The sequence below is a fragment of the Lathyrus oleraceus genome, chromosome 4 (assembly GCF_024323335.1).
Source record: "Lathyrus oleraceus cultivar Zhongwan6 chromosome 4, CAAS_Psat_ZW6_1.0, whole genome shotgun sequence".
NCBI lineage: Eukaryota > Viridiplantae > Streptophyta > Magnoliopsida > Fabales > Fabaceae > Lathyrus > Lathyrus oleraceus.
In genome coordinates this window covers 471,389,660-471,401,627 of record NC_066582.1, presented here as the reverse complement: position 1 = coordinate 471,401,627, position 11,968 = coordinate 471,389,660, and positions in this window count along the sequence as shown.

Sequence of the window (11,968 nt, the reverse complement as noted above, 5' to 3'; positions counted from 1 at the left end):
ATGGAGTACCATGGATGTGAGGGGTGTTAATACTTTCCCCTTGCATAACCGACTTCCGAACCTGTTCGTGGTTGCAATGACCATTCTTAGGGGTTTTCTCGATATTTTCCCTTTCCCTTTGGAATAAATAAAAACCGATGGTGACTCTGTATTTTTCGCGTAGCGACAACTAGTAACCTTGATTTTGATTTGGATTCCCCATATAACTCATTTCCTCTCCAACCGGAGGATAATAACTGGTAGGATGATCTCCTTTACACAATTCACAAGAAGCAACTTGTTGATGCTTGTTATGAATCTCTTGCATCTCTTTGATTTGTTATAGTAATCAAGCATCCATTCATTTAGTTGCAAACCTCGTTTTCCTAAAAGAACTAAACACATTGAAGTGGATTGTCATTTCATAAGAGAACATATTCAATTAGGGATCATCACTACAATCCATGTATCAATTCATCAACAACAAGCTGACATCATCACCAAATCATTACGACCCAAGACATTTCATGACTTCTTGTCGACTTGAGAGTTCACACCCTTCACTTTCCAATTTGAGGAGAGTTTTTGAGATTAGGTTTGATTAGGGTTTATGATAACCAAATTAAATTGAAAGTTAGTTATCACTTTTCCATTTTTTCCTCCATAATCGATTAGTTTGTTGTTATCTTAATTCACCTAATTTCTATTTTAAAAAACTCACATTAGCATATATTAACAACCCTAGGCAACGATTTGATTCAAGAAAAATATATGAAAGAGTTTTCGAGTTCACTTTCTAATAAATAATAATAATAATAATAATAATAATAATAATAATAATAATAATATGCTATGTTAGCTTAATAGTAAAAGCTTAACTTAATTTAATAAAATAGAGTTCAAATATTATATGAGGCTAACATTATCCCCTCTTGGAATAGTGTTAATAGCTTAAAATTGTTATTAGTGGCACATAATTATAATCAAAAAAAGCTGCGGAAAAAGTTGAAGTAAGCAATTATGAGTACAACGCAACATGAATTAGCGTGTGGCTCTCTCATGCTCTTCACACGCATAATATATCCATTGAAGTCTCAATTCAATTCAAAGAGAAAGTAGTTATTAACAAACAACAGTTGGATCTTATCACTTTGGCCAAAATGAGAAAAGACAAACGCCACGTATAGTGTAGTAATTTTCTATTAAATATATCGAATTCATTGCATTTTATATACTTATTTGGTAAGATGAAATAGACAAGAAGACATGATGATTGATGATCAAGTTGGCAAGTGGACGCATCAACTTCGTCTTTTACTCTTCATTTTTCCGACACACGCAAGAAAGACATATACTAACAACATCTTTCATTTTGTTCTTGGTATTTAAGAAAAATTATGAATAAAAATCCTTCAATATTTTTTTTAGAATTATAAAAGAGTATAATGTTTCAATTCAAAACGTTATCAGTGGCCCACTTTGCAGCTGTCTCCCGTACAAAGGCATGAAGGGTACTAAAGTAAATCTGTGGTCAATATTTGTAGGGTTGGAACTTGAAATATCCATGGTCCATACTCACTCCACTAGCTATTTTTTTTATGAGAAAACAATTAAGATAGGTTTTAGAATGAAATTGGGAAAGGAAAAGGATAACATTTTTTTATACATGTGCTATTGAGTTGACTTGTGTGCAACACTTCAATTATTCATATGAATCCAAAAGATTCATGGTGCATGTGATGTTAGTTTAACCAAAACTAAGGTAAGGTGGTTTGGTTTTGAATTTTGATCATAAATTGTCTTGTCTTTAATGGTGCTTAGGAAGAGCCTAAGATGGGAGCCTATTGGTATGCTCTTAAAATATAGACTTAATTAGGTAAGAAAATTTTGGTTTAGGTCACTATTAGTCCTAAGTATGATTTTAAGGATAAAGTTTGATTATTATGTATGATACATTTGTCTGCTGGGATATCATAAACTTTGAAGTTTGATTTTTGATAGACACATATAGAACAACATTTATTAGAAAAATATATAAAGATATTTCATTGAAAAATCTTTCATATGTACAAAAATTAGTATGATTTCAAAATTCAATCAATTCAACTTTTTTCTTGAGAAAGAAAACAAAAGCCGAGAAAGTCAAATAGTAGTACTAATTTGTGTTTTAAGGGTATCACAAGAAAAGGAAATTACACACTTCTAATAATATGGAGGAATGATAAAAGGAAAGAGATCTTAAAAAGTAAGATATTATGTGGTCGATAGTAACTTGGCTTATTTCACTTTTGAGGAAAAATTATATTTAAAAAAGGACTATAAGAAGTTGATTGATTGTAAATATTGTTATCATATAGATCATTTATTCATAGAGAAGGACATTTTGGATTGATGTAATAATCTTATGAGTTGTTTACAAATCATGTAGTTCATAGATTAATCTAACATGTTAAGGTACTAATTATACTCTTATTTATTTGTTTATTAAATAAAATATCTTTAATGTTTTAGATAAATCATCTTAATTGACTGTGAATTAGGATTACTCTTGCTCAAAATATAAGGGAGGGAATAATAGATGATAAGACATAGAAAAGGGACGATATAATTCAATTTATTTTGGTTGTTGCCAATTTATGATTAAGGCAGTGAGGAAAAAAATCATTATCAAATAGTGGGTGAATTGAAAAAGTTTTAACCCACCACTAATTTTCTTTCCCCATTTCTTCTTTCTTTAGTGTTAGAACAAGAGAAAAGAGAGACGATAAATGGAAGACAGATAAATGATATTTATTTATGAAGTTCGATTAAGTATACATACCTCTACAACTACAACCTTAATATGACATATATTACAACGATATCACATTGTAACACGAGGATATCACTCCCCCACATTTTATAGTCCCCCATTTCTATAATCGTTCGCTCAAATTCATGATTAGGTTAAATGCAATGGTATGGTGAAGGTCTCCTTACTTTCATTGCTACGCTCACCCATTTCTATCTCATTTGTCCCCTTCGACACTTCATATGATTCATACTTTAAAATATTCATTTTGACGAATATCAAATCTCTACGAAGATTTATTGCATAAATTCATATTATGAAGATCTCTACGAAGATTTATTGCATAAATTCATATTATGAAGACTAGAGTGTATAATTTTTTTTACTTAACATTGACAAATATGTAATAACTCTAATGAGTGCTTGAACTTCACACTAATAACTAACTTGGTAAACATACAAGTTGTATTCTCTTAAGTATTAACATTTTCAAGTAATATCTCTTTAGATACAAGTAACTCTTACGTATTAACGTTTCTGTCAAGTTGGACAGAGATAATTATCCTATATGGCGATCGTTAGTATTGCCTATAATCAGAGGTTGCAAACTAGATGGATACATGTTAGGGACAAAGTTGTGTCTTGTTGAGTTCATCACAAAGGCAAATGCTAATGGAATAACAATCAAGCAACTGAATCCTGCCTATGAAGACTGGCAGGCATGCGATCAAAAACTCCTGGGTTGGTTGAAGAACTTTATGACACAAGATTTTGCTACCCAACTTCTACATTGTGAAAACTCGAAGGAACTTTGGGAAGAGGCCCAAAGCCTAGCCGGTGCAAACACAAGGTCTCGAGTCATCTACTTAAAGTCAAAATTTCATAGTTTAAGGAAAAGAGAAATGAAAATGCAAGACTATCTCATGAAGATGAAAAACCTTTCAGACAAACTGAAACTTGCAGGTAATCTAATCTCTAACCTAGATCTTATTATTCAAACCTTAAATGGTCTGGACTCAAAGTATAATCTTGTAGTTGTTAAACATTCTGACCAAACTACTTTGAGCTGGATTGATCTACAATCCCAATTGTTAAGTTTTGAAAGCAGAATTGGGCAACTAAATAGTCTCAACAATTTAAGCACTCAGTCCTCAGCAAACTTGGCCCACAAAATTGATCATCACAGAAATTGGAGAGGTAACAAGTTTGGCTCCAATGGCAATTGGAGAGGATCCGACTTTAGAGGTTGGCGAGGTGGAAGAGGACGTGGCAGAAACTCAAAACCAACATGTCAGGGTTGCTCCAAAATTGGTCACACATCAACACAGTGCTTCTACAGGTTTGACAAAGCCTGTCAAGGATCAAACCAGTCAGCAGATGGTGACAAACAAGGGCCACACGATGCATTCCAGGCATCACAAAACTCTGTGCAAGATTATGACAGGTATTTTGATAGTGGTGCAAGAAACCATGTGACATATCATACTAACAAATTTCAAGATCTGACTGAGCACCATGGTAAGAATTCCTTAGTTGTTGGAGATGGTGAGAAATTAAAAATTGCGGCCACAGGTTCCTTTAAACTTAAATCACTCAATTTACATGATGTGTTATATGTGCCTAACATTACCAAATATATTTTAAGTGTGTCTAAACTAGCTGTTGACAATAACATTCTTGTTGAGTTTGATTCCAATTATTGCTTCGTGAAAGACAAGTTGACAGGGAAGGCAATACTAAGAGGGACACTTAAGGATTATCAGCTCTCAGGGATTGAAAAAGATCCACGTGCTTATGTATCTGTCAAAGAGAACTGGCATAAAAGACTTGGTCACCCAAACAATAAAGTCCTAGATAAAGTCTTAAAAAGTTGTAATGTGAAACTATCACCTAGTGATCACTTTAGCTTTTGTGAAGCTTGTCAATATGGAAAAATGCATTTGTTACCATTTAAGTATTCATCTTCCCATGCTCAGGAAACCCTTGAGTTAGTTCACACTGATGTATGGGGCTCTGCACCAATACCATCACCATCTGGGTTCAAATATTATGTTCACTTTATTGACGATTTTAGTAGATTTACATGGATTTATCTTTTGAAACAAAATTCTGATAATGCACAAGTTTTTATTTAGTTTAAAAACTTGATATAAAAAAATTCAATAAAAGTATCAAAACAATTCAATGTGATGGTGGGGGTGAATATAAACCAGCGCAAAAACTTTCCATAGAAATAAGCATATAATTTAGAATGTCATGTCTTTATACCTCGCAACAAAATGGAAGAGTTGAGCGAAAGCATAGGCACATTTCTGAATTTGGACTAACCTTACTTTCTCAAGCTCAAATGCCTTTACATTATTGGTGGGAAGCCTTCTCTACTGCAGTATATCTTATAAATAGGTTACCCTTATTGGTCATTCAAAATGAGAGTCCATATTCTCTCATATACCACAAGAAACCATATTACACATTATTGAAGCCTTTTGGTTATGCTTGTTATCCTTGCCTGAAACCATACAATCAACACAAGTTATAGTTTCACATAACCAGATGTGTATTTCTTGGCTATAGCAACTCACAAAAATGCTACAAATGCATCAATTCACATGGAAAAATATTTACCTCCAGACATGTCATCTTCAATGAAGATCATTTTCCCTTCCATGATGGATTTCTCAATACAAGAAGTCCCTTAAAAACACTAACTGGAAAATTTGTTTAATTTCCTTTACATCCTACAGGTAATTCTCAAAATAGTGATCATACACCCGTGATTGCAGAAGCAACTCAAACTGACACCAACCCTGAAATGCAGAAGAAATAACTCAAATTGAAGATGTTCAAGATAGTTACATTGAGTCAGATCATGTCAATAATAGTTCACCAGTAAACAACTCAGTTCATGAGCCCATGGATCACTTTGAGGCACCATACATTAACAAAACATCGCAGAACCAGGCCCTAGGACTGACTCGGACACAAGTATGTGTACCAAAAGAAAATCAAGCATTCACAAAACCAAATTACCATACATTTGACTGACTGAGACATGTATTGATAATGTAGAACCTACCAGTGCCAAACAAGCCCTCACAAGATCCCAACGGAAAGAAGCAATGCAAAATGAATTTCAAGCTCTAATGTCCAATAATACTTTGACACTAGTGCCTAACCAAAACCAAGAAAATATCATTGATTGCAAATGGGTTTTCAAGACCAATTACAAAGCAAATGGATCTATAGAAAGAAGTAAAGCCCGTCTAATTACCAAAGATTTCCAACAAACACTAGGACTAGACTATGAAGAGACATTTAGTCATATGGTCAAAGCAAGCACTGTCAGGATCATCCTCTCAATTGCAGTTCATTCCAATTGGAAAATCAAGAAATTAGACATCAACAATGCCTTCCTCAGTGGCTCTCTCAAAGAAACAGTATTCATGCAACAACCAATGGGATTTGTAGATTCAGCGAAATCAAATCACATATGCAAATTGTCTAAGGAAATCTATGGATTGAAGCAGGCACCACGAGCTTGGTTTGATAGTCTAAAAAATGCACTGCTTAGTTGGGGATTTCAAAATACAAAAAGTGATTCCTCTCTTTTCATACTCAAAGGTAAAGATCATATTACTTTTCTCCTTATCTATGTTGATGACATCATAGTTACAGGCAACAACATCAAGTTTCTTGATTCATTTATCAAACAACTCAATGTTGTTTTCTCATTAAAAGACCTGGGTGAATTACACTACTTCCTGGGGATAGAGGCTCATAGAGATGGAAGAGGCATGTACCTCAAGTAATCCAAATACATAGGTGACTTGTTGAATAAATTCAAGATGAAATATGCTTCATCATGTCCAACCCCTATGGTAATAGGGAAGCAATTCATAGTTAAGAGGGACAAGTTACAAGATCCAACTGTGTTTAGGCAAGCCATAGAAGGATTGCAATACTTGACACACACAAGACCAGACATAGCATTCTTCGTCAATAAACTCATCCAATACATGAGTTCACCTACCATTGATCACAGGTAAGGCATAAAAAGGATTTTGAGGTATCTCAAAGGCACCATCAATTATTGTTTACATATCAAGTAATCAACTGATTTGGACATAGCAGGGTTTTTAGATGTTAATTGGGCCACTAGTGTTGACGACAGAAAATCAATGGCAGGCCAGTGTGTTTTCCTTGGTGAAACTCTTGTTTCTTGGTCCTCAAGAAAACAAAAGGCAATCTCAAGATCAAGTACATAATCTGAATATAGAGCACTGGTTGATTTGGCCTCTGAAGTAGCATGGACTCGATCACTACTTGCTGAATTCAAGCTTCCATTGCCAATGAAACCAATACTATGGTGTGACAACTTAAGTGCTAAGGCACTAGCATTTAATCCAGTCATGCATGCTCGTTCAAAACATATTGAAATTGATGTCCACTATGTTAGAGATCAAGTGCTATAAAATGAGGTTGTTGTTGCCTATGTTCCCACAACTGATCAGATTGTTGACTGTCTCATTAAGCCTCTAAGCCATACACGATTCAATCAACTTAGAGACAAACTTGGGGTGATTCTCTCACCACCAGTTTTTTTAGGGGGGGGGGGGATTTATAGAAATAATCCCTTATGTCTTGGATCTGTCATGACATAATCAAATTATAATTAACAGTCACGAATAGCCTAGCATTACTAGTTTCTATATTAGTGGTGAGACATTATAGCTAGCATGACTCTTGGATCCTGGTCTCCAAGGCTCACTTGTATATATATGTGTATGCTTTTGATCTTTGTGAAATAACAATAATATATACAATACAAGTTTTCTAACTATTTTGATCATCAAAATATAATTAAACTCCACCTTTCTCAAAATAAAATTCATTCATTAAACTTGCTATAAAGCTTATTTGACTTACTCAACTACTACCTTGTATCCTATTTGAGTTATAGACACAACTATTATAGATTGAATTGATGATAGGATGATTGTCTTAAAAATCAACTTTAAAGTTTCAAATGAATGCACTGCTTTTGGAAGAAACACAATGTGTTATGGGAACATAATGCATTATGGAGGAATACAATGTGTTCCATCATTTTTTTTATAAATGCATTATGTTTCAAGAACGCAATGTGTCCTTGATGAATGAAATGTGTTCCGTATTTTTTTCACAGACACATCACATCACAAGGAAACACAACGCTCCCCCCCCCCTCCCACACACACACACAAAAAGAAAACACACACCTATAAAAGGTGTTTTCAACACTTTGTGTTTGAAATTGAGAAAGGTGTAATCCTGGTGAGAAAAGATTGGATTGGTGAAAAGAGAGATTCTTAGGATTCATTCTACGAATTGAAAGACCTTTGAAGGCATTTAAGGAAATTTGGAAAAACTTTGAAATACCATAAGTTTGCGTATATTGAGAAATAGAGAGGTTGGGAAACTCTTGAGTAAAAATATGGGTTGTTCTTGAAAACTTATAAGACCATTTTCTTGTAACTCAACTTCTAATCTCTTCTAACAAATTTTAAAGTCATAGAGTTGTTCTCTCCCTCATAGTAGATCAATTTGATCAAACCCAATAAACAAATTCTCTGTCTTCTCATTTTTTATCTTATTTTTGCTATGAATTTACTTACACTGTTTGGTAGATTGATTAATTTTTTTGAGGACATTTATTTTTGTTGTAGTTGTTCTTAGTCCCTCCCATCAAAAGTCTTGGTGTGGTAAAATATTATTAGAATTCACAAAAATGGCACTCATTGTGGAGCAAAGGGGTTAAGGATTGAAATATGGTACATTGATGCTTGCATTGATAATGTTTTCAAAGACAACAATTTTATATTATGAAGAGTGAAATGCAAGAAATCTTAAATCAATAAATTTGTATAAAAGCATTTAAAAGTTGGGCATTAATTCATGCAAGATTAACACAAGAAAAAAAATTGAGATGGTGGATAAGGTAAAAAATGTCATTATCTCATTCCTTAGAGATAAAAATGTAAGAGAATTAATGCATGTGACTTTGATGTTGGTCAAAGTTGAATTATTGTATATGAAAATTCTTTGGATCAAACATTAGGTCTAAAACAACAACTCTACTAATTATGAGTGGTTGAAAACAAATCTATTTTGAGGTATTCGACATAATTTCATAGATCATAAATGACTTAAAGAATATTGAAATGGAGATTTATGACGAGGATAAGATTAATCTCATTACCTATATCCTTTCAGAATTTCAAGGACTTCATTCTTTATGGTAAGGAAGGTATTATCATATTGGATTAAATCATGACTATGAGGTCTAAGGATCTTTTTGTTGGTGTAAGCCCTAGAGGCCAATACTTTTTGGTACTTGTATCGAATTATTTATTAATAATAAAAGGCATTTTCTTTATTATGGTTGATTAATAAAGTCCCTAGAACAGATAGTCCGTTTAATGTATTAAGTGTGGCTTAATCATGAGAACACATTAAACATAAGGACACTATTCTTAAAGTATCCGTAGTCGAGCTTTAGTGTGAAGTGGGATAACATTAAAGCATTGAGACTATTATGTTTGTAGACTGATGATCACATCTCATGGATCATGGATAAAGAGTTATCAAGTCTTAAACATAGGTATGAATATTAGGAGTAATATTTATACCGGATTGACCCGCTATGAGAATACTATATAGAAAGTTATGCAAGGTGTCATAAGTTATTCTCATGGTGATAATAGTGTATACCACTCTTCGACCTGAAACCACTATGGATCCTAGATGTAGAGTCGAGTGCTTTATTGCTGATCCAACGTTGTCCGTAACTGGATAACCATAAAGACAATTGATGGGTACTCCACAAAGCATGCTGAGGGACATTAGTGACCTAGATGGAATTTGCTCATCCTGCATAACAGGATAAATGTCTATGGGCCCAATATTAAACTAGATAAGGATGACACGGTTTATGCCTTGTGTTCAATATAGACATAAGGGCAAAAGGGTGATTATATACATAATTATTATCACAGGAGGTTTTGTCAGATCACATGACATTTTCGTGTCTTGGGTAGCAGTGATGTGTTGCTAGATACCGCTCACTGTTTATTATGTTAAATGCGTGATTTAATATAATTGCCAACGTCACGAAAACCTACAGGGTCACACACAAAGGACGGATTGATGAGAGATAGAGTAACTAAGGAATACCGTAAGGTACGGTGCCCTTAAGTGAATTATAGAACATCGTAAGGTACGATGTACTTGAGTAGAATACGAAATATGGTAAGGTACCATGGGCTTAAGTGATTTTGGGCATATTATAAGATATGGGCCAAAATACACTTAAGTGGGCTTTTTAGCTTGAAGCCCACACAAGTGGTTCTATAAATAGAACCCTTGTGCAGAAGCATTCAATAGCGGTTGCATTATTTTCGTTTTCTCTCACTCTCTCTCTCACTCAAAGCCTTCATTCGTACCAGCTAGCACTGAGATTGAAGGAACCCGTTCGTGTGGACTGAGTAGAGACGTTGTCATCGTTCAACGTTCGTGATCGCTTCGTGGATCTGCATCAAAGGTTTTGATCGTCACAAGAGATCTGCACCAAAGGTTTCAATCGTCCTAAGAGGTAAATATTCTATCACTGATCATGACCATTCGTAAGGATCTCTAAAGGAGAAAATTTTAATTTCCGCTGCGTTTTGGACCGCAATTCTCCTTCAGTGGTATCAGAGCCACTTACGAAACCATGACTCGGATAGCTGTTTAATTTCTGTATTAATATGATTAAAAGACAAAAAGAATCAATTAATTAAACGGGTAATTAAATTTGGCATCATGAGTGTACGGGTTGGATGATTGATGTTGACTATGCTTCGGAACCGACATTAGTATGGTGAAGCAGCGATACATCGATCGTCCATAGGTCACGCAATTGAGACCGATCAACTTATATATGATATAAGTAATCCTAATGCAAAGTACAGTATATGTGATATACTGTTTCTGTTTCGTTCATTCAAACACTAAGTGGTTGTTTTCCTTTGAGCGATCAATGGTCATTTGCTTCGAAATCCGACATTAGTATGGTGAAGCAATGACCTGTTGATCAATCATACTGAATCAATAATCGAGGTGTGTTTGACGGTCTGAAATTGGCGCATTAGGGTTGGTGACGACGCAAGGGTTGTGCCGTCAAGGAGTTGTGAATTTAGGGTTTTTGGAACAGGTCTGTAGACTGTTTCAAAGTTCTGTTATTTTGGATACGTAACGGTCGTAACAAGACGCGTGACGTTCGTAACAGGCCCATGATGGTCGTAACAAGCCTGTGACGGTCGTCACGTGCTTTGTGACGGTCGTCACACTCACAGATCCAAAATTCTAGGCGTTTCTGTTTTGGCCCCGTGACGGTCGTAACATATGCCTGTGACGGTCGTAACATGCTTGTGACCTGTGACGGTCGTAACATGCTTGTGACGGTCGTCACACTCACAGGGTCAGAATTCTTAGGGTTTCTGTTTTGTGACTACGCAAGGGTTGTGTTGATGCAAAACAATGTCCATTTCAAATGAATTGTTCATTAAAATTTTGGACAAGGGCGCTGCCCCTCCAACCCCGCAAGGGGCGCTGCCCCCTTGACCCCCCGGCTAACTCTGCGTAGTGTGATCGGTCGCCGAAATTTAATTTGGTTTTAATTAATTAAAGGAATTAAAATTAATAATAATAATGTGTTTGTTATTATTGCCTTGTGGTGATCAGTTATGGCCTTAGTTGTCCTTTATTTTGTTTTGGGGTTTTAAATACGACCTGCGTGTCGTGCCTCTCCTTTTGATCTCTTAATGTAACTTATTTTCTCATCTCAAACCCTCGTATGTAAAACGAGTTTCTTCTGGAATGTAATGTTATGAAGAAAGAGAAGAAGACAATGTTATGAAGAAAGAGAAGATTTCAATATCAAAAGAAGACAACCTTGAAGATCTTGCTTGGAGAAGCTTAGAGAAGAATTCAATATTAAAGGAGGACAACCTTGAAGATCTTGCTTGGAGAAGCTTAGATCGTTATTAGGTTAGCTTAGGTTCTCTCATTGACTTGGGAGAACAATTGCGCTAGGGGCCATAACTGTTTCATTGTGTATGTATGTTGATGCATGTGTATGTATGTTGATGCATGTGAATTTATGTTGATGCATGTGAGAGA